Source organism: Podarcis liolepis (assembly GCF_965112155.1).
Source record: "Podarcis liolepis genome assembly, chromosome: 3".
NCBI lineage: Eukaryota > Metazoa > Chordata > Lepidosauria > Squamata > Lacertidae > Podarcis > Podarcis liolepis.
The window spans coordinates 106,815,370-106,837,776 of record NC_139557.1 but is presented as its reverse complement, the minus strand read 5'-3'; the positions used below and the strand labels follow the sequence as shown (position 1 = coordinate 106,837,776).

Below are 22,407 nucleotides of genomic sequence, written 5' to 3'. Positions count from 1 at the left end.
TTGCGTGCCGTCAGTCTCCCACAGAGTTAACAAGGAAAGGGCCTAACCATAGCCATGGGAGGAGATATATATTTAACATACAATAAGCAAAGCAAGCAAAATTAAAGAGAGGTAATTATATGGAGCAAACGGCCTTCCTTCTCAAAGGATAGCAGGATGTGCATAAATCCGAACTCTGCAAGCCGCGTTTTGAAACATTCGTGAGGCTAAGAATAGGGTGGCCACTTTCTTCTCTGCTCCTGCACCTTTAACAGCTGGCTGGGACTTCGGCTGAAGTTATTCCTGGCATGGGGGGAAAAAAGCTCCACCTGTTTCTACATAATAGGCAGCTGCTGAAGACACAGGAGCCAGGCGATGAAAAAGTATATGGCGGCATTAGCTCAGTTGGTAGAGGACAAAACTCTTAATCTCAAGTTCGTGGGTTTGAGCCCCACATTGGGTGAATGATAGCTGTATTGCAGGGGGCTGGATTAGACGATCCTCATGGACCCCTCCATAGAGCCAACTCTATGGCTCTTATGGTTCTATGGTTAGCCACATGCCCCTCCATAGCCTCTACCGCTTGTCTTTATTTCAAAAGTCAGTCCACAGTCACTTGTAAGATGGATCAGACCAAAGACCCAAATAAATCCAGCTTTCTGCTGTCAGCATTCATCTAGATGACAATGGGAAGCAAGACATGGGCGCAATAGCTCTCCCCCGTTACTTGTGCACCCAGCATATTGCCTCTGATCCAGAAAAAGGCCCATTCTCATGTTACCACCCTCCGAACCTCTCGCTGTGGGGAGGCACATGAAGAAGAGCCTCTGATTATGATTGCCGGGTCGAAGTAGGTTCATAGGGAGAGAGGTAGTCCTTGAGGTGTTGAGCTTTATAGGTCAAAACCATCACTTTGAATTGGGCCCAGAAACTAATCAGCAGCCAGTGCAGTCGGGCCAGGATGGGAGTAATGCGCTCGAACCGTCTTGTCCTGGTGAGCGACCTGGCTGCCAAATTCTGCACTGGCTGAAGTTGCCAATTCATATTCAAAGGCAGCCCCATGTATAATGCATTGCAGTAATCTATGAGAGCTCAAGCCAGGAAACAGTAACCATCTTTAACACTCTCATCCTTCTTTCTCTATGTCGACTAATACAGTGGTACCTCGGGTTACAGATGCTTCAGGTTACAGAAGCTTCAGGTTACAGACTCTGCTAACCCAGAAATAGTACCTAGGATTAAGAACTTTGCTTCAGGATGAGAACAGAAATCGCACGGCGGCGGCGGCAGGAGGCCCCATTAGCTAAAGTGGTACCTCAGGTTAAGAACAGTTTCAGGTTAAGAACGGACCTCCAGAACGAATTAAGTTCTTAACCTGAGGTACCACTGTAATGCCTTGCTACGTGATCCAAGGAATCTCTGGTTCTAGTATTGTAAAGAGAGGGAGAAAAAGTTCTCTCTTATCTACTCTATCTCAGGACCTCAAATCACGTCCCACCTCCCCTCTCCTCTTTGCTCCCCCCCCCCCACAACAGCCCCGAAGATCCCGCTCAATAACTGCGGGCCGAGCTGCCGCAAGTTGGGCTCATGCTAAAACCATCACGCGGGCTCTCCAGCACATGCGGAACTCTTCACAGATCTGTGTGACCGACATTCCCATCCTGCCAGCTGGAGCGAGTTCACTGGCCTTAGCTGCACACTTTGCTTCCACTGTACAAAGCAGACAGCATTTTTTCCTCGAGTCTTCCAGTTCCCCACACGCTATATCCTGGCCGGGAGCCTATGTCAGTACACAGCAACTCCATTCAGATAACACAGAGGCCAGGATAGCACACAGGCCGCTCCAGGCACAAGACACCGCTAAGCTCCCCGAATGTTGTAAAACGGGTCAGATTAGGATAAAGCAAACACACACTGATGATGTTAACCAGCCATTGCTTTGGCCACCTGCCAGGTGACACCTAGTTTATTTCTGCATTAAAAGGTGCTCTGCCAACTTTGGAACTGGTTCTGCTTTGCAGTAATTGAAGTAGTATAAAGCAACATTCTTCTTGTTGATACAGACGTGATCTGTATTGTTTTCAATAATTGAAACACATGGTTCGTATCAACAGTGTAGCTTGTGGTTGATGCATTTGGGGCGGGGGGGGGGCGGCAGGGAGGAAGAGATCACAAAGTTTATTCAGCTTACACAGATCTGAGTATTCTCTTCTGAGTTCCAGCTTTCGGAGAGTCTTAGCAATTTCATCTCACTCAGCAGAAAGTATCCGGACCGTGCCAAATGGGACACTCTGCAGATTACAGCGCCCAAATGGGACACCTTTTAGATTAAAGTGTCCAAAACTACGGTTCCTTTATGAGTTTTAAGATTCTCCGATTTGTCCTTTTAAGGATTAAATGCTGAATGGAGGGGGGAGGGGTTTTAAAATAGCCATCCATGTAGAATGAAAATGAACTTGTGTCAGATCCACCCCACCCAAGAACATGGGTTATGTATTCAGGTTGCCTCCATGCATTGATCACTGAAGTCTGAACTTCTAAGCTAATGTGCAGGTAGACCAGGGGGTATTTGCTATTATCACCATTCAGATGGCACAGGCAAAGCAACGGCTTTGCAGAGTGTTGAAGGAGGTGCGACAAAAGGCACCACTATCAATTCTGGTAAACAGATATTGCAGGTTATGTAGTGTGTCAAAAGCCAGAAAGACCCATTTGAGTTGAAATAAAAAAATTCCTTCCAGTAGCACCTTAAAGACCAACTAAGTTAGTTCTTGGTATGAGTTTTCGTGTGCATGCACACTTCTTCAGATACACGTGCATGCACACGAAAGCTCATACCAAGAACTAACTTAGTTGGTCTTTAAGGTGCTACTGGAAGGATTTTTTAAATTTTGACTATGGCAGACCAACACGGCTACCTATCTGTAACTGGAACCATTTGGGTTGGTTGAGAAAGCAGTAAGGTTTTTTTTTAAAAAAATGTGTGCGTAGGTTAAAAACAAGAATACCTGACTCATATTACTTTCAGTTAGTGACCTGGTTTGTTTATAACACTCTAAACAAACCACTATCTGTAGCCAGGGTTTGTTACACCAGGGTTGCCTGGTGGAGATAAACCATGGGCTTGGGTTTGGATGTAACCCCGATTCAAACCATGGCTTAGCTCAGAGCAACCCAGCAGCAGGGGCAGAACTAGAGGAACTGTAAAAGTGGACATAATCTTCTCTGTGCTAAGCCACAGTTTGGCTTATGCAGGGTTGCCATATTTCAAAAAGTAAAAACCTGGACACCCTGGCTGTTGAACTTATTTTTAGGAAGATCCCAAAATTGTTGAGCTTTGTGGGACTTGTGCTCAGCTAACCAGACTTCCAGCACCCCTCTTCCATGCAGCCCCGTGATGCCAATGAGTGGAGATGATGACTCACCTGCAGGCTGGTCATTGTGGAGTAAGTTTTCTCAGAAACAGGGAGTTTTCTTGGTAAGCTACGTCCAGCTTGTTTGCCTCATGTTGCCTACTGTTTAATCTTGCCCCCCAGTGCCCTCCCCTTCTTTTGTGGTCTCCTCTGAGCTTCACAGAACGAGGCTGCTTTCAGATGACCTGTTTACTGAGCACTCAATAATCCTGATTTGTTTGCACATAGTTTGTGAGGAAATTATACAATGCTATTTATCAAACACTTGTTCTAGTGTGTTGGGAGGGTTACACATCACTGCATCAAGCCATAGTTATCTCACGCTTTCCAGAACATTTTCTTATCACTTTCCTTACCACAAAAAAATTGAATTTTGCCAGGTTGGGGAGAGTGAGTTTATTGCACCTGAGCACCTAATTCACTAACTGTGCAACCTGAATTTGGCAGTATGTGACTGAACCCTACTTGCAAAATTGCCTGCCGCTTTCCCCCCGGAAAACCCGCTATCTACTGCTGAATCCATGGATAACTCGATTGATGTTTGAACTGATTCAGCAGTAAACAGTGGGACAAAAAAAAGAGAGAAAAGCCCATTCAGACATGGACATGTGTCTGGAAAACAGGATGCAAAAAGGATGAGCCCACAAAACAGGTTGTTCACATATTGCTCCTCTTCCCCAAGTTTATTGGCTTCTTCGGAGAAAAGATAAATAATCTGGATTAAATGTGGGAGAGCGAGAGCCTGGCACTTTGAGGCCAACAACCTCATGTGGACGCTGCAAAAAAAGAAAAAGAAAACACCTTTGCTTGCATAAAGAGCAGCCGTCCCACAAGAAACACCCAACTGGAACGCCATGTGTGTAATGTGGTTTTCCTGCTGTGGAACAGGTGCACAAAATAAAAGACTTGGTGACCTGAAGGGGGGAAAGAACGGGGCTTTTCATGTCTGATGTGCGACTGGTTTCAATTGCTTTCTTCACAGGATATAAAATTTTATGGGTGCTACTTACTTGTTTCATTGTTTTGCTTTAATATTGTGTTTTATTCTTCTTGTGTTTCTAGTAAGCCACTCCCCCCCCCCCCTGGGGGAAATATGTTGTTGGGTGGCCTATATAAATACAGTGAACAAGCAAACCATGCTCCTTAAGAATTAAAGATATTAATAGCACTGGCCCAAATAATTACAGTAAATTTTGTCATCAACGTGCTGCATTCTAGAACAGCACCCCAAATCTGGTTAATGACAGGGCCTGCCCTGGATATTAAAAAGGATTAACAACATCATGCACACTCCTGCCAATGATATACAGAACAGAGAAGTGAAATGGTCTCTGCTTAGAGGACTTGCAATTTACACCACAGGACCTACAGCCTCCATGTATATGTATACAGCGGCTGGATGTCCATGGATGCTTGAGTTGGGATTCATGAATTGCAATTCTATGATTCTGTGAGATGCGTGTTGCCTCTGAACCCAGAGGTAGCATAAGCACAGAGCCAACCCCTTGTCAGCCTCTGGCCTCCAGCCACTCCAAACTCTGAACCCACCATAAAAAAAAGGTTCTGCGGTTAAAAACCTACCAGATGCAGCCTTCTCCCCTTGATCTCCCAGCCTAAAAATACTCTTCTCTCTTCACCACATTTTGCTATAAAAACACCTTTGCACAATATCACAGGCCATTAGAGGGAGGGTTGCCTGCAGGACTGGGGCAGGCGAAACAAGCGCCACGCCTAGGGAAAGCCTGCTGCCGCTGAAAAGTGCAAGGCGTTCCGTTAAAAAACCCAAACCGATTAAAAGGAAATAAGACCAAAAAGAGAGAGGACTTGCACCAGGATATTCCCCACCCTCAGACGCAAACCAAAGAAAGCAATAAACAGTTGGCTCCCGTGACTGCGAACAGAATGGCAAATATTCAATGGTTTGGCTCTGCCACTGAGATGGGCAGAAAAATGCAGCAGAAAGAGAATCGCTCGCACTCTCCTGCCCCGCTCACCCCAAACCAGATGAGAGAAGGACGCCTTATATGAAAGGAAGCCACAATCTTGGCACTAAATGACAAAGCACACCTCAGATTCCAGAGGCAACCATGTCTCTCTTTAATGACTAACAGATTTATTGGCGCATAAGTTACCATGCGCTAAAGCCCTTCATTAATTGTTTGTTTGTTGTTGCATTATTTCATATACCTCACTTTTCCGTTCATGACAGCTTGGGGGGTGGGAGGCTGACAATGAAATTGCAACAATAAAAGAAAAAGCAGAAGCAAAATACAGCATAATACAGTGTCCTGTTATGCTCCAAAGACCTGCTGGAACTAATAGGACTTGCTGCCTGATTGAACACAGTGCGGGGGATAATCGGTTCTCTACAGAGGGAGAGTTCCTTAGCCAGGGTGCCGCCACCGAGAAGGCTCTGTCTTGTGTGAAAACACCCACCCCACCCCTAACCTCCAGGCCATATCTCATGAGGTAACCACAGGCACAGCTTCCCCTGCAGTTCACAAAACTTGAGTACAGAGGAAGATGCTTCTTCAAGTGCTTTGATCCTTCAAGTTGCATGCAACACCTCCCCAGCTGGTGGATATTTGGCACATATATGGCTAGAGAATGGAGGAAATGTAAACAGTGGAACTGAAAGGTCATGAAGTACAAGAAGCACAGTTAAGGTCCAAGCATGGGGGGCATAGGGCCTTAGAACAGGGGCGGCTAACATCTTCTGGGCGAATGGCTGCACTGACCCATGGCTATCCCACCAAGGGCTGCATGATAAAGTGAGATGGCAGAGGTGACAAAATATATGTGGCCAAAACATTAATACATTTTATCAAGGTGCTCTCTCTCTCTCTCTCTCGTAAAAAAAATGAGCTGCTAGCACTCATATATTCATACCATATTAAAAATGCCCTGGTTGACAGCACAAAAAGGATGTGATGGCACTCCACACTAGTGAGTAAGATCACAAAAAATGCGAACTGCCTTTTATTACATTTCATTCTATTCCTAAATCCCTCAAAACTTGGTCTTTCCCTGAGCTGGCGAAACTCACTTGGTAGCAAAAAGTGAGTGTCATCAGCTCAGTCCTGTGGAATTCTGCCGGCACCTTCTGTTTCAACTTTTTAAACGCCTGCTCCAAACTCTTCTATTCCACCAGGTTTATGCAAAACACTTATTTCCACAAAGGTTAACGAATGTCTGTTTTTAGCTTCTTCTTCTTCTTTTAATGGTTTTACTGTATGGTTTTATGTATTTTTGTTGTAAACCACTTTGATATTTTTAAATGAAATAGTATATAAATGTTTTGTTTTATATATATATATATATATATATATATATATATATATATATATATACACATATACACTGATTCTATTTTTATTTTAACCATTTTCGTCAAAGTCTCAAAGCATTGCAGTGGAAGAAACAGAAGTGAAGGGAACAGTCTGCTCATTGGCAATGCTATTAATAGAGCATCCAAAGGCAGCAACAGGAAAACATCAATTAAACATTTGGAGGGTTTTTTTAAATCATCAATTTACTTAAAAGTGACAAAAAGTAACTGGAGGCACTTTGGGATGCCCAACGAAGGTAATTAACCTAAGGAAAAAGTGGATAAGTCTGGCAGTGTGTGTGTGTGTGTGTGTGTGTTGCCATAAAAAAATATGTATTTCCAAAGAAAAACCACAAAATTGTGGCATTGTTATATTGAAACTGGACCTCCCTAGCCATCAGCTTAACACTGAGGTGCCGTGCAATGTTTATGAACATCTCAATGTGCTCAGGAGTTTAAAATAAAACATGTCAGCACACTAGGCCTATGCAACAGAGAAAGGAAAAGGCAATACAGTACTACATAACTGGCCCGTGGTTAGACTTGTGTATTTGAACATTGGATTTGCAATGTAACGACACCAGTATATGAATTACGTGTCTGAGTAATTGTCTACATCAATGTTGTGAATGAGTAGGCTCAGCAAGTGTGTGAGAGAGCAGAGACTATGAGTGCGGTGTGAAAACTGGAAACAGAAAAAGCTCTACATTCAAAAAATCGACTTACACAGATCTCTGCTTCTACGACTACTGCTACATTTATCATCTTTACCTCAAAGGTAATGCGCATGGCTCATCCCTCCCCCATTGCACCCCCACAGTAGCCCTGAGGGAAGTCGAGAGGCAGCCCCAAAGTCATTCGGTAAGTTTCATGGTGGAGCGGCATTTGAACACAGGTCTCCCCAGCCTCAGCCCAATACAATAACCCGTACATTACACTGGCTAACAACAACAACAAGAAGAATTTAGGCATGTGGTGACAGTGCATTTGAACTTGTTCTGCCTCGAGTCCTGTTATTTTTTTCCCAGCCGGAAGTTAACAAACCGAAAACCCGTACCCTTGTGGGAGAGCAGAAGAAAACGCTCGCAAGCTAAAATGTGCTCCTTTGCAAGACCTTCTCCCTGCCAATAATACAATGCCACACACCACAAGAAGCTTGAGGAAAACCCCAGCTAGACTTTGCATGATACAATGTATAGCTTGTGCCATTAATTTCTCATTTTCCTTTGTTAGCTCTGCGAATGACATCATGTTAAGTCCTGAAGCATGACACTTCTGGCAGGACTCCTGTTTGGCTGCTTGCATGGAGTTAAAAGTTCTTTTTAAAAGCATTATCCTCTACGTTTAATAAGAATGATTAATTGAAGTGACTTTTTAATGGTTTTGTTTCCTCCTCTGTGGAATAAGGTGTGCTGGGGGGTGGGGGGAGCTTGCCACCACTCTTGCAGCCACAGATGGGCTGTCGCTGTCACTCGGAGGTTCCTCAGAAAAAAATCAGAGTACGCTGGCATGTAAATCTCACTGAACTCAAGGGACCGTAGCTTTGAAAGCTGCCGGAATTACCAATTCAAACAAAGCTCAACTTCTGTTGTTGTTGTTGTTTAGTCGTTTAGTGGTGTCCGACTCTTCGTGACCCCATGGACCAGAGCACGCCAGGCACTCCTGTCTTCCACTGCCTCCTGCAGTTTGGTCAAACTCATGCTGGTAGCTTCAACAACACTGTCCAACCACCTTGTCCTCTGTCGTCCCCTTCTGCTTGTGCCCTCCATCTTTCCCAACATTAGGGTCTTTTCCAGGGAGTCTTCTCTTCTCATGAGGTAGCCAAAGTATTGGAGCCTCAGCTTCACGATCTGTCCTTCCAGGGAGCACTCAGGGCTGATTTCCTTCAGAATGGAGAGGTTTGATCTTCTTGCAGTCCATGGGACTCTCAAGAGTCTCCTCCAGCACCATAATTCAAAAGCATCAATACTTCGGCGACCAGCCTTCTTTATTGTCCAGCTCTCACTTCCATACATCACTACTGGGAAAAACATAGCTTTAACCATTCGGATCTTTGTCGGCAAAGTGATGTCTCTGTTTTTTAAGATGCTGTCTAGGTTTGTCATTGCTTTTCTCCCAAGAAGCAGACGTCTTTTAATTTTGTGGCTGCTGTCACCATCTGCAGTGATCATGGAACCCAAGAAAGTAAAATCCGTCACTGCTTCCATTTCTTCCCCTTCTATTTGCCAGGAGGTGATGGGACCAGTGGCCATGATCTTAGTTTTTTTTTTGATGTTCAGCTTCAGACCCTATTTTGCGCTCTCCTCTTTCACCCTCATTAAAAGGTTCTTTAATTCCTCCTAACCTTCTGCCATCAAACTTGTGTCATTGACTATGCAAAAGCATTTGACTGTGTCGACCACAGCAAACTATGGCAAGTTCTTAAAGAAATGGGAGTGCCTGATCACCTCATCTGTCTCCTGAGAAATCTCTATGTGGGACAAGAAGCTACAGTTAGAACTGGATATGGAATAACTGATTGGTTCAAAATTGGGAAAGGAGTACAACAAGGTTGTATATTGTCTCCCTGCTTATTTAACTTATATGCAGAATTTATCATGCAAAAGGCTGGTCTGAATGAATCCCAAACTGGAATTAAGATTGCCGGAAGAAATATCAACAACCTCAGATATGCAGAAAAGCTCATCTGAGACCCACTCTATCCCGAAAAGTCAAGGCTGAGAGCTTAACGAAGCTAAGGGGAAGAAGGTGGGGAGAAAGCTTTTTGGCACTGCGGCCTGTGCTGGCACTCAGCCCTTACGGCTGGAGAAATGCCAGAGATTTAAATCTATATATCATCTTCTGCATCGTAAAAACAAAACAAAAACGGCAAAGATTATCTTTCCATAAATTAGCTAGAATGGTGACGCTTGGGTAAAGAGAATAAAAGGGAATCCTTCCTTTACGCTCCTTTCTGGTGGCCTACTTCTCAGGTGAATGCTATTAACAACATCATCTGTGTTTTTAGGAAATCACTTTCCTTCAGGATAGATAAAAATAAATGATTAAAAATATATATATATCAAAAAATCGGATTTTTAAAATTTAAATCAGACTTTTTTATTTATATCAGATTTCTTTATTTAAATTGGGTTTTTAAAATAAAATGCTTTTGAAGGAAAAATCTTTCTAAATACAGTGGTACCTCGGGTTAAGTACTTACTTCATTCCGGAGGTCCGTACTTAACCTGAAACTGTTCTTAACCTGAAGCACCACTTTAACTAATGGGGCCTCCTGCTGCTGCCGCGCCGCCGGAGCACGATCTCTGTTCTCATCCTGAAGCAAAGTTCTTAACCAGAAGCATTTTTTCTGGGTTAGCGGAGTCTGTAACCTGAAGCGTATGTAACCTGAAGCATATGTAGCCTGAAGTACCACTGTATAGTTTTCTATTTAAGTTACATTAAGGCTCTTCATCAGGAAATAAAGATTTAAGTTTTTCATGTGCGCTAAAACTCAGTCTAAGTTGTTTTAAAAAAAAATTGTTTAACCACATCAGATAACAAACATGGATAAATATGCTATAATGTTATTGTTTTGGTTAAATAAATTGTTTCAATTGTTATTAAGGAAATGATTATTTTTCTCCTTCCAATAAAGTACAGCAGAAAAGTTATCCAAATATAAACAGCTAACTTATTAAACCTCACAATAATTTCATAAGTATCTGTCGATGTATTTCTAATAGTATAACCAAATCAGTAATTTTTGATATAGCCTAACTGTAAAAACTACTCTGAAAATTTATTATTCCAAAAATGAAACCTTCATCTGGTTCTAAATATTAAGATTATACCAGCAATAATTAGTCTTTCTGTAAAAAAAATATATGATTGAAATCAAGTTTTACTGACTAGTGATTTAAATCGTGATTTAAATCAATTTGGTCGAGGGGTGGGGAGGAGAGACCACAGAATAAAAAAACAACTGTGGGGGCTTGTGGCATTTTTCTGCCTGGCGCAAAGGACAAAATGGCACCCTCCTCCCAACTGCTGGTTGTTGGGGCGCAATAAGGGTCAGTGCGCCTGGCTGCTAACCAGAGAAGGTTGGTGGTTCAAGCCCACCCAGGGATGTCTGTGAGCAGATTCCTACATTGCAGGGTGTGGCGTTTGACCGTTTGTTTGAAAATGTCTGTACAGGGGGAAAGAAAGAGTTAATAGGTAGACCAATAGGAAACCCAGAGGCGGAGCCTACCTGTTTATAAAAGGGCTTAGCCCAAGGTTTGGATTGGTTGGTTTTAGTTGGTTGGTTGGTTGGGAAAGGCAGTTGGGAAAGCAGTTGGCAGGCAGTTGGAAAGAGAGAGACAGTTAGTGCAGTTGGTTCTTTTGTGAGGGGAAGTAGAAGAGTTAGAGACAGGATAAAATAAGACTAAGAAGGTCAAGAGTAACAACGTTTCGAATGCAGTTAAAGTTTATTTGTGTTTGCAATAAACTACACTCTTCTTTGCTAAGAACCTGACTGATACTAAGTGATTTACCAGGGAGGACCTGGTTGGTGGCAGCGGATTAGTGGTGTACAGGTCACGACCGGGGGCTCCGTACAAACGCCACCCAGGGGGGTGGACTGGATGACCCCTGAGGTCCCTTCCAACCCTACAATTCTATGATTCTATCTGCAGAATCCAACCGGGCATTAACACTGATGATAGTCCACTGTCCACCTGAGAATGGCAGGCTAGCCCAGAGGTGCTCAGAGGAGGCTAGCTCAGGTGTCTCAGGGGAACGGTGGAGTGTGCAGCCTGCTGCTAATGGGGCCAGCTGTGCAATGAAATTTTGGTATATTTGAATATCTTCTCTTGCAGAAGGCACAACAAGCTGGTAGCCATGGTGGTTCCAATGGCTGAAGCAAGTCTGAGCCTTTCACAGACCATGACTTTGACAACAGCAGAAGCAGCTGAAAAGAGAGGAGCTCAGGGATCGTTTTTAAAAAACAGTTCTATAAGTTGTGTGTCTTTGTTTCTCAATTTGATCCTTTTACATTGTTTTGTATGTTTTGTGGTATTTCATGCATTGTTATTTGCTGTTATTTTTTATTGATTATAGATTAGCAATTCTTTATTGTAATTGATAAGTGTAAACTGTTTATTATTTAGATAGATAGATAGATAGATAGATAGATTCTTTATTGTCATTACACTAGTGCAACATTGCACAAGTGCAACGAAATTGGATGCCATCCCTTAAAAACAACAAAAGCAAAACACAACAACAACCAAACAAACCACCTTCCAACCACACCCACACCCACACCCATCAAACTCCCAGGTCTCACTATCGAGTTACAGCATTCAAAAAGGCCACAGCTCTTGGGTAGAAACTGTTTTTCAGTCTATTTGTCCTTGACTTGATGTTTCTATACCTCCTGCCAGAAGGCAGTAGTGCAAACAGACTGTATCCCGGGTGAGATGGATCCTGCAGGATGTTGTTTGCTTTCCTAAGGCAACGGGAACCGTACAGTTCTTCCAAAGGTGGGAGAGGGTGACCAATAATCCTTTGGGCTGTGGTTATGACCTTCTGGAGCACCTTCCTCTCCCTAGCTGTACAACTGGAGAACCAAGCACAAATACAGTATGTAAGTATGCTCTCTATGGAGCCTCGGTAGAAGGACACCAGCAGTCTCTCACTCAGATTGTTCTTTTTTAAAAGTCTGAGGAAATAAATTCTCTGCTGGGCCTTCTTCACCAGAGCAGTGGTATTTGCGCTCCAAGTCATGCCCTGATCCATAGTCACTCCCAAAAACCTGAATTCCGCCACCCTCTCCACCCGTTCCCCGTTGATATACAAGGGCTGAATGTCCGCCTTTTTTCCCCTGTAATCCACCACCAATTCCTTGGTCTTAGCCGTATTAATAGCCAGATTGTTCTCTCCACACCAAACACAAAGCCGCTCCACCTCGTCCCGATAGGCGGACTCATCCCCTCCTGAAATGAGCCCCACCACCGTAGTATCATCAGCAAACTTGATGATAAAGATGGCGGCGCGCATAGACGCTGCGGCTTAGTGCTCTCCCTTAGCGTTTTGCTTTGTAAACTGTTTATTATTTGCCAATCTTTAATTTTACTGTTGACTATTGGATTCCAATGGAGTTTTGAATATTGCTTTATTTATCAGCAAACTGCCCTTAGACTTGCAGGTATAGGGCGATATAAAAATTCAATAAATAATAAAAGTAAGAATAATATTTGATATAAGTTATTGTTATTGTGGCTTTTCACATAGGATCTGATTGTTAATATTAATGTCTGGTGTTTTATTATTATTTTTATGTTTGTTGGAAGCTGCCCAGAGTGGCTGGGACAACCCAGCCAGATGGGCAGGGCATAAATAAAATTGTTGTTGTAGTGCCTCTGAATACTTGCTGCTGGAAATCACAAGTGAGGGAAAGACTGTTGTGCTCATCTGGTTGGCAAATGTGAGAACGGGATGCTAGATGAAAGGGCCTTTGGCCTGATCCAGCAGGGGCTTTTAATGCTTTTAAACATTAAAGGATACACCAAGGACATATTTACATCAAAGACTTTAATGGGCTTAAGATTAATGTCCACTGCCAGAGAACTGGAGTTTGTGGCGGATCTGAAGAATTCTCTACACCTTCTCTAAAATCAATAATTCCCGGATTCTTCTATAGAAGCCATTATAGTTGAGGTGGTAAAAAGCCAATACAGTACAGTCGAACCTTGAAAGTTGAATTCCGGAAGTCATTCCGGAAGTCTGTTCGACTTCCAAAACATTCGGAAACCAAAGCGTGGCTTCTGATTGGCTGCAGCCCCGTCGGACGTTCGGCTTCCAAAAATAGTTTGCAAACCGGAACAGTCACTTCCGGGTTTGCGACGTCTGGGAGCCAAAACGTTCAAGAACTAAGCTGTTCAAAAACCAAGGTTCTTAGTTCAAGAACTAAGCTGTTCAAAAACCAAGGTTGCCACACAGCTGCGTCCAATAGGAGATAAGATAATAGGATTAACCGCTCTTTTCAAATGCACATGAACCAAAATTGGAACCATGAAAAAGAGCATCATCTTGTACACTGTGGCTCATTAGTCCCCCAAAAGAATCCTGAGAACTGAAGACTGCTGGGAATTGTAGTTCTGTGAAGGGTAAACCACAGTCTCCAGGATTCTTCAAGGTAAGCCATGTGTATTCAATGTATGGTCTTGTTATGACCAAAGCTATTTGATGCATAATGGCCATGTCAAATTAAAAAGTCAATTCCAGATTAGTTTAAGGAATGCAGTCTGCCTGTCTCTCATTTTTGGAGATTGCTACAACAACATGTCTCCATACAAAATGCCTCCAACCCAAGGCACCAATAGTAGCTGTGAATTCAAAACAGTAACGATGAAATAATAAAACAAGTTGCTGCTGTTCAAAGGCTACGAGAATGAAATTTATGAGCAGAGGGCTTGTATCTACTCCCCTCCCATATGTAAAAAGTAATTAACGGATTAAATCCAGGCAATTCCACAGCCAGTGGAAAATGCTGAGATGCCTTTTACATCGCATTGGTTTAGCTATATCTGTCGGGTCCGGAAAGTTCTGTGGAAGGAGAAGCATAAATGCTTCAGCCCGCATGAATTACGATGTGAAATTGTGACTGTGGTTAATTTCAAAATGCCAGAACCTCAAATGCTAAAAATGCTTCTGAGACAAAATATATAAAACAATTCATAGCTGCTGTGTTCTTTCCCTCCCCCTCCTCCTCGTCCACTTTTCGAATATTTTCAGACTTGTTACTTGCTTATTTTTTACCTGTAATGATCTCGCTGTGGTACCTGGCAGGAGCCTGTGTGACTCAAATAAATCTGCTAATTTTCTTTTTTCTTGGGAATTTCACTGGCATTCCCTCACAGGCCCTACCCCTACCCCTACCCCTGATCCTGTTATATGTGCGTCTACTGCCCTCCAGAAGTTGCTGGACTACAACTCCCATGATCCCCTATCATTGTTACGGCAGTTGGGGCTGATGGGAGTTGGAGTCAAACAACATCTGCAGGTAATCAGATTGGCTACCCCTGGAAAACCATCTAAAACCAGCCTTCTTAAAAAAAGATTTCTACCACAATGAAAATCCTCAGTCCATAATATCATCTATTGAAACAACACTGTTTGCCCTTACCCTCCCATATGTTAGAAGTACAGCAGGAAGGCAGGGATGGCAAACATCAGGGTTGGAAGATGAATGTGGTCCAGGCCATGCTCCTGTCCAGCCCCACCAACTCTACCTAGTCCAAACCTGTTACCAGCCTTGGTTGGCGCTCTACTTGAATGTTCTTGCCAGGCTGGAATGTGTCCTTCTGATAGTGCTTCTTGCTTGCACTGAAACTCTTAATCTCAGGGTCGGGGGTTCGAGCCCCACACTGGGCAAAATATTCCTGCATTGCAGGGGGTTGAACTAGATGACCCCAGTGGTCCCTTACAAATCTACAATTCTAATAGCCCCCCTCCCACAAACACATTTAGAATCATAGAATCATAGAGTTGGAAGAGACCACAAGGGCCATCGAGTCCAACCCCCTGCCAAGCAGGAAACACCATCAGAGCACTCCTGACATATGGTTGTCAAGCCTCTGCTTAAAGACCTCCAAAGTAGGAGACTCCACCACACTCCTTGGCAGCAAATTCCACTGTCGAACAGCTCTTACTGTCAGGAAGTTCTTCCTAATGTTTAGGTGGAATCTTCTTTCTTGTAGTTTGGATCCATTGCTCTGTGTCCGCTTCTCTGGAGCAGCAGAAAACAACCTTTCTCCCTCCTCTATGTGACATCCTTTTATATATTTGAACATAGAGGCCATGGATTGTTTAATCAGCCAAGGGCATGGTTATAGAGCAGGGGTCCCCATATTAAGGCCCGCGGGCTGGATGAGGCCCAAGGGACTCGTTTATCCAGCCCGCAGCGACTGCCGCCGCCCACTCTTACCGGTGCTGTGCAGCTGCCCACTTCCGGGTCGAAGGAGCACCGAAAATAGCTTGTGCGCATGCGCAAGCGTTATTTTCGGTGCACATCAGGGTCGGAGGAGGCCCATACGTGTGTGCACAAGCTATTTCTGGTCCTCCTCTGACCTGGAAGTGCGCCGGAAGTAGCGTGTGCACACGCGTATGGGCACGCGCTCCCCCACCCTCCGGCCCGCCGCACAATCGGGCTGGAGACACCGGCCCGAGGCGCGGTAAGTTTGCTGACCCCTGTTATAGAGAAACATTTTCACCTTATCCCAATACAGGGGCACTAACTATAGGGGGTAGAGGGGGTTTAGCCTCCTCAATATTTCTAGGCAGGGGGCTGAGCCTCCCCAACTTCCGCTGCCCCCAGGTGAGCACTGGCCTGCCGAATGAGAGCGGGAGAGAGAGTGATTTTCATCCTCTGTGTCCCCTGCTGTGATCGCCAGAAAGCCTTCCGGGAAAGCACTCTGGCAGTTCTTAAAGGGACACCCGTGTGTCCCGACAGGCCTGGCCAGACTGGGGGAGGGACATCGTGTGTGTGATGTCGTGCACGTGCAATGCCCCCCCCCAATGTTGGCCCTAACTCGGTGAGCCTGTCCCCAATATATGCATTTAAAATAAAATAAAAAACACACATTGGAAACCTGCACCACAAAATTCAGATAAGTGAGAAATTCAAATGATGGTTGTGCTTTGGAAAGTGCAAATCTGATAGATTCAGCATTAAATGTGAACTAGATCGATTTTCTACTCTACCCCTAGTCCAAACACAATGTGGCCAATCTAGTGCATTCTTGCTTTGGACTCAAATAGGCATTCTTCCTGCTCTGGGGAACAGCATCTACATTCGCCCTTCCTTGGTTTACTGGTGGTTTTCTCAGGCAAATAGTTTGTCCTCTGGAGTCCTCATAAAATCTCCTTATCTTGCTGGCTGCTAGAGGGAGACATGTGATTTCTCTCTGTTGTTCCCTTGGGCCCAGGAAAGACTGTTTGCCTGAGAAAATCAAAACAGGGGCATAGGAACAGAAAAGGCTGGTTTATATGGAGCTAGACCCTTGGACCAGCTAGAATGGTTTCAGGCAGGGGACTCTCCCAACTCTCCCTCCCTAGAGAGGCTGAGGGTTGAACCTGAGACCTTCTGCATGTAAAACAGATAATTTACCACACACACAATCTTGGGACATTACCATCTTTCCACCCATCCCTCATCCCCATCCATTTCTTTTTTCCTGTAGGCGGTAGGTAGCCGTGATGGTCTGCCACAGTTGAAACAAAATAATAATTTCTTCCAGTAGCACCTTAGAGACCAACTAAGTTTGTTATTGGTATGAGCTTTCGTGTGCATGCACACTTCTTCAGATACACCATTCATTACATAATTATGGGATTTCATCTGAGACACAGGGCAGAATGAGGCAGTACAGTGGTACCTCGGGTTACATATGCTTCAGGTTACATACGCTTCAGGTTACAGACTCCACTAACCCAGAAATAGTACCTCGGGTTAAGAACTTGGCTTCAGGATGAGAACAGAAATCGTGCTCCGGCAGCGCGGCAGCAGCAAGAGGCCCCATTAGCTCAAGTGATGCTTCAGGTTAAGAACAGTTTCAGGTTAAGAACGGACCTCCGGAACGAATTAAGTTCTTAACCTGAGGTACCACTGTATCCAGGCCAGACCAGTGGAGGAGTGACGTCTGCAGTCATTGGAAAGAGTAGTAGTGATATTTAAACCAGGAAAGCCATTACTTGTTATGTGATAATACTCATTAACCGAAAAGGATGGGGTGGTGGGTTCCAGAGATACAAATGCTTTAAAATGAACATGAAATTTCAGCTGCGTTGTGTTTGCATGCCTTCAGTTGCTCGGAGCTCAAACATTCATCATAAGAGATAGGTGCAGAGTTAGGTCTGATAACGTTACCTCCCCGGTAGATTAATAATAATCTCTTTTATTATGCTTTATGGCTGCCTTTCTCTTAAAGCTGTAGACCCAAAGCAGGTTACAACCCAGGGGCAACCCGGTCAAATAACCAACCAACCAACCAACCAACCAACAAACCAACAAATAAATAAATAAATACTATTATTATTATTATTATTAATTTTTTTACAAATCAACAAACCAGTAAAAACAGCAACAACAACCACCTCATAGAAACGTATCTCAAAACTAAGATGCAACAGTGCAATACATTTAATAGTGCGTATGAGCAGAGTTTGCCTTGTACTATGATAGTCCATTTAGTCCATTTGTGGCTGCTTCTAGAAAGTCAGTATTTTGAGGGAGGTAGACAAGAGCATATAGCAGAAATGTAGGTTTGTGCAATTAAAGCGCTCTGCTGAAACAAATCTAGTAAATAAATAAATTGCTGTTAGGAAAGTGATGAGGAAATGCATTTGAATGAAATATCGGGAAGGCCTATTACCTCTCCACAAACAAATCAGAATGAACGCTCAATAAAGATCAGACATAGTCTAACCTCCATGAAAGCTTTGTGCAAGTAAGCTAAGATTAATAATAATGATAATAATAATAATAATATTAATTTATACCCCGCCCATCTGGCTGAGTTTCCCCAGCCACTCTGGGAGGCTTGATAATGCTTGATAATGCAGATCATTTGCAGGAGCCTCATGTCCCAATTATGGCACCTGGAAACCTTTTAATCAGAGATGTCAAGAGTTTGATCTGTCATCTTCTACATGCAAAGTGAGTGCTCACGAAAACAATGGCCATCACAACACCTCCCAAGAGAATGCTGCCTCCAGCCATATAGCTGTTATATTTGTTTCATATGCTGTTATTTTATTATGCTGTTTGAAGTATTTCAGAAGATATATGCAAATTGCCTTGAGTACACCAGTGGCCACACAGATCTTGGGGGGCGGGGGGGGGCAAAACAAAATCAATAAATAAGGAATACGAGCACTCCCTCATTTGCCTGTTGGATGGTCAGGGAGCCAAGCTATGCTGACATTTTTCAGAATGGAACACTCTTTAGGCCCAAGGGCAATAAAGGTGACACGTATGGTTGTTCAGCAACTCCCTTTCACAAATCATAATTAAAGCCTGGCATTGGTGCTGACGGCTCACCGAAATTTAGGGCCGTTGTAATGTCTTGCGTTACAGCTTTGTGCTTAGTGGATGAGCTTTTTATTACCGTAATGTGTTGGCGATTAACGAAGCAGGCTTGGCAGAGCAGAAAGACACGTTTCCATATTTTGGAACGTGTTGCCATTCAGATTATTGCATCTTTATTAGCCAATTAACCATGTTGAAATAAACAGGGAAACAAACTAGCTGACTTCTGTTATACAATCACCTCTTGCAGGAAATATAAATCTGCTGTCTTTTTTAATTTGCTAATATGCAGCAAATGAAAAATGTATCAAGCAAGAGGCACATTTCTCAAGTGGAGAGGAGGCTTTCCCTCAGGGAAACAGCAGCCTGATCTCTCAGGAGATTTGAACCAGTTTCTTTTCCCTTGGAATTAATTTTAGTGGACTGTGTTCACTTCAGCACTCCAGGGGGAAAATAAATCACAACGAGAATATAATGCTTAAACAGGGAGTTTAGGAAGCTGCATGGCAGCAATCGTACCAGGCAGTGTGGAATTTAAGACCTTATGCAAAATTCAGTGGGGTTTGGTATAATCTCATCGCTCATTTTTTTAAAGGCAGGTTTCTATCTCTCATCCTGGCTATAAATAAATACTTGAAAGAGGCTGTAGCAACTGCTAGTCTTTAAAAAGAAAGAAAAGAAAGATGGTTCTTGTGTGTGGAAAGGTCTGCTGGCCTTCATACAGGACATCTGCACAGTATCCAGTAGAGCTGACCTGAAATATCTCAGAGAAAATTTCTAAGATTTCCTTTTCATTTTTCTCACCTTCCTAGAAAATGGAGTGCTACAGAATTTTCTCCAAAAATCCTCTACCAATTTTTGTGGCACCCTGCCATTTTCTGCCTTCAATGCCCTGGAAAGATGTTAGTCTAATGCACTGAGAGGGAGTAAAATAGTGGCTAGGCTGCAAATGCAGCAAGCAAACAAGCAAAAGTCTTAGGGGAAAAACAAATAAGCTCTGCTACTTTCATTGCTGCGGGACACGGGTGGCGCTGTGGGTTAAACCACAGAGCCTAGGACTTGCCGATCAGAAGGTCGGCAGTTCGAATCCCCGCGACAGGGTGAGCTCCCGTTGCTCAGTCCCTGCTCCTGCCAACCTAGCAGTTCGAAAGCACTTCAAAGTGCAAGTAGATAAATAGGTACCACTCCAGCGGGAAGGTAAATGGCATTTCCGTGTGCTGCTCTGGTTCGCCAGAAGCGGCTTAGTCATGCTGGCCACATGACCCGGAAGCTGTACGCCGGGTCCCTCGGCCAATAAAGAGAGATGAGCGCTGCAACCCCAGAGTCAGCCATGACTGGACCTAATGGTCAGGGGTCCCTTTACCTTTACTGTCATTGCTAATGGTGAGCCACTTCCCTATCAGAAAATTTTTCCTCCTGTCACTGCTGCTATTGCAAGAACTTCTAGTCTGCCAAATGTTGGTCAGATGGTGGTCTGCCACTATAGCCAGCATTACCAGTGAGTCAAGGATGCTGGGAGTTGTAGACCGACAACTGTACTTGGTTGGCCTATATTAACGTGATTTTGTTGTTGACTTTATGCTGCCATGATTTCTGTCCTTGATGTTGACAGTGCAGAAGTTTTTAGAAATAAGGTAATAAACACCTTCAAGGCTCCACCCACTCTTCCCTTGCTGAGCTCCACCCACTCTTCCCTTGCTGAGCTCGTTTGCTTTTGCTGGGATGATAGTCACAAATATGACAGGACAAGGTTTCCCCATCAGCGCCTCTCCACAATGGGAGAAACTTCAGTTGTAGAACAGAACTAATGTGGCACAGCAGACAGACCATTAGATTTGGGTTACAGGCATGAGTTTTCAACTCCTCCAATAGGTATCTCATAGCATAGACTATGGCCCATCACTAAATCTCAGTTTTACTGGGTTGGGCAGTGGGAGAATGTGATAGCCTCATGTTTTCTGCTTTGAACTCCTCAGAATAATAATAATAATAATAATAATAATAATAATAATAATAATAATAATATTTTATTTATATCCCGCCCTCCCCAGCCGAAGCCGGGCTCAGAGCGGCTAACAACAGTAAAAGAAGACTGCTAAGATATAGATTGAGAAGAGAAGACTCCCTGGAAAAGACCCTGGTGTTGGGAAAGATGGAGGGCACAAGGAGAAGGGGACGGCAGAGGACGAGATAGTTGGACAGTGTTCTCGAAGCTACCAGCATGAGTTTGACCAAACTGTGGAAGGCAGTGGAAGACAGGAGTGCCTGGCATGCTCTGGTCCATGGGGTCACGAAGAGTCGGACACGACTAAACGACTAAACAACAACAACAAGATACAGATGTGATATACAAACACACCCATTTTTGCCTGATACTTGAGCATGCCAGAAAAGAAGGAGATGGTAACTCTTCATTACAAGTCACCTCTAGCTTTGTGGCAAGCAACAGCTTCAGTCATGCTCACAGGAGTTGCTGTTGGCATCCGCCTGTCTCAAGCAACAATGGAATGTGCTTCCAGGAGTGAAGTCAATCTGCTGGAGAATCACAGCGCCTGCTGTGGCTGCAGAGACTGGTATTGCGTAACTGCTGCCTCCTGCATTGCTTTTGCAGCATCAGCTGCACCACAGTGACCTCTCCGGGGCGCAATCCTGAGCAGTGTGCATGGAGGTCCTGGGCTGCCCCCTCCCAGCCTCACTGATGTGGTTCAAAGGAAAGCAGAGCAATACGCTTGGCACCAGCTGGGAGTACATCAAAGCAGGGGGTCCCACTCCGCTGCATACTTAACATGATATACATTTTGTGTGTGTGCGTGCACGTGTATTTAAAGACAGTAGGCTTGGGAGAACCCATCTGTCTGTGAAAGGAGCCAATTGACCAAATAACCACACACGTTCTTCCTCCTGCGTCTGAATTAACAGACAAAAAGTTGGCAAACACCAGAAAACAGAAAGCTAAATGAACAAGTCTGCTGAGTTTGCTAGCCCAGCGGGGCTACGAAACCTTATCTGCCGTGTCTTTTAGAATACAGTTTATTAAGCTCTGGTGCACTTGTATAATTCAGTGCTGAAATTTGCTTATTTAGTTAGTTAAAGGACAGGGCGGGGTGTGGGTCTGCTGCTGCAGTTGTTGAATACAGTGGTTGGCAAGCTTGCATCATTAATCAGATCTGTGCCTTGCTCACAAAAGTTATTCATGTTTAGGGCATTAAAGCTTGAAGCTGAAATTGCAGCAGTAGGCAATTTGAGTAGGCGTAGCCTGTCCGTCTGCAACAGATTTATGACTGTTTACTCAACAATGGATTATATTGGGGGAGGCGCTGAGCGAGGGAAAGGGAGAAAAAGTCCCATTTCAAAACACTACCTCAACCCGCAGTGATAACGTGTCTAATTTTTGCTCTCTCCCTTTTCGGTCATAGGAGCTTGTTTCATAATGACTGCCAGGGCTGATTCACACTTTACTAAACAGACATGCCTGCCATGTATCCATCGGTGCAGGAGTGTACAGTGAATGACCCAGACGGCCAGTGGCTGTGACTTGATCCTGCTCCCTGGAGTATACTTATCTCCATGGACGTGCAGTTTTCCAGTGTTTACCATGGCAAATACACACTGCAGACATGTGAAGTGGTGTGCTG

At 44.0% G+C, this 22,407-nt stretch overlaps 1 protein-coding gene across 13 annotated transcripts in view; it reads right to left on the bottom strand.

The window, feature by feature from the left end:
- Positions 1 to 22,407, bottom strand: part of LOC310702799 (uncharacterized protein) — a 328,820-nt gene that overhangs the window by 168,169 nt on the left and 138,244 nt on the right. Inside the window, exons 1-2 of one of the 13 annotated variants that reach the window (XR_014523610.1) lie at positions 12,788 to 12,894; positions 10,952 to 11,834 (exon numbers count right to left, since the gene is read on the bottom strand). The exons of the other annotated variants lie outside the window; for them this stretch is intronic. The gene's annotated coding sequence lies outside the window, so the exon portion shown is untranslated. Of the gene's footprint in view, positions 1 to 10,951; positions 11,835 to 12,787; positions 12,895 to 22,407 lie in introns of those variants that run through there. 13 annotated transcript variants of the gene reach the window in all.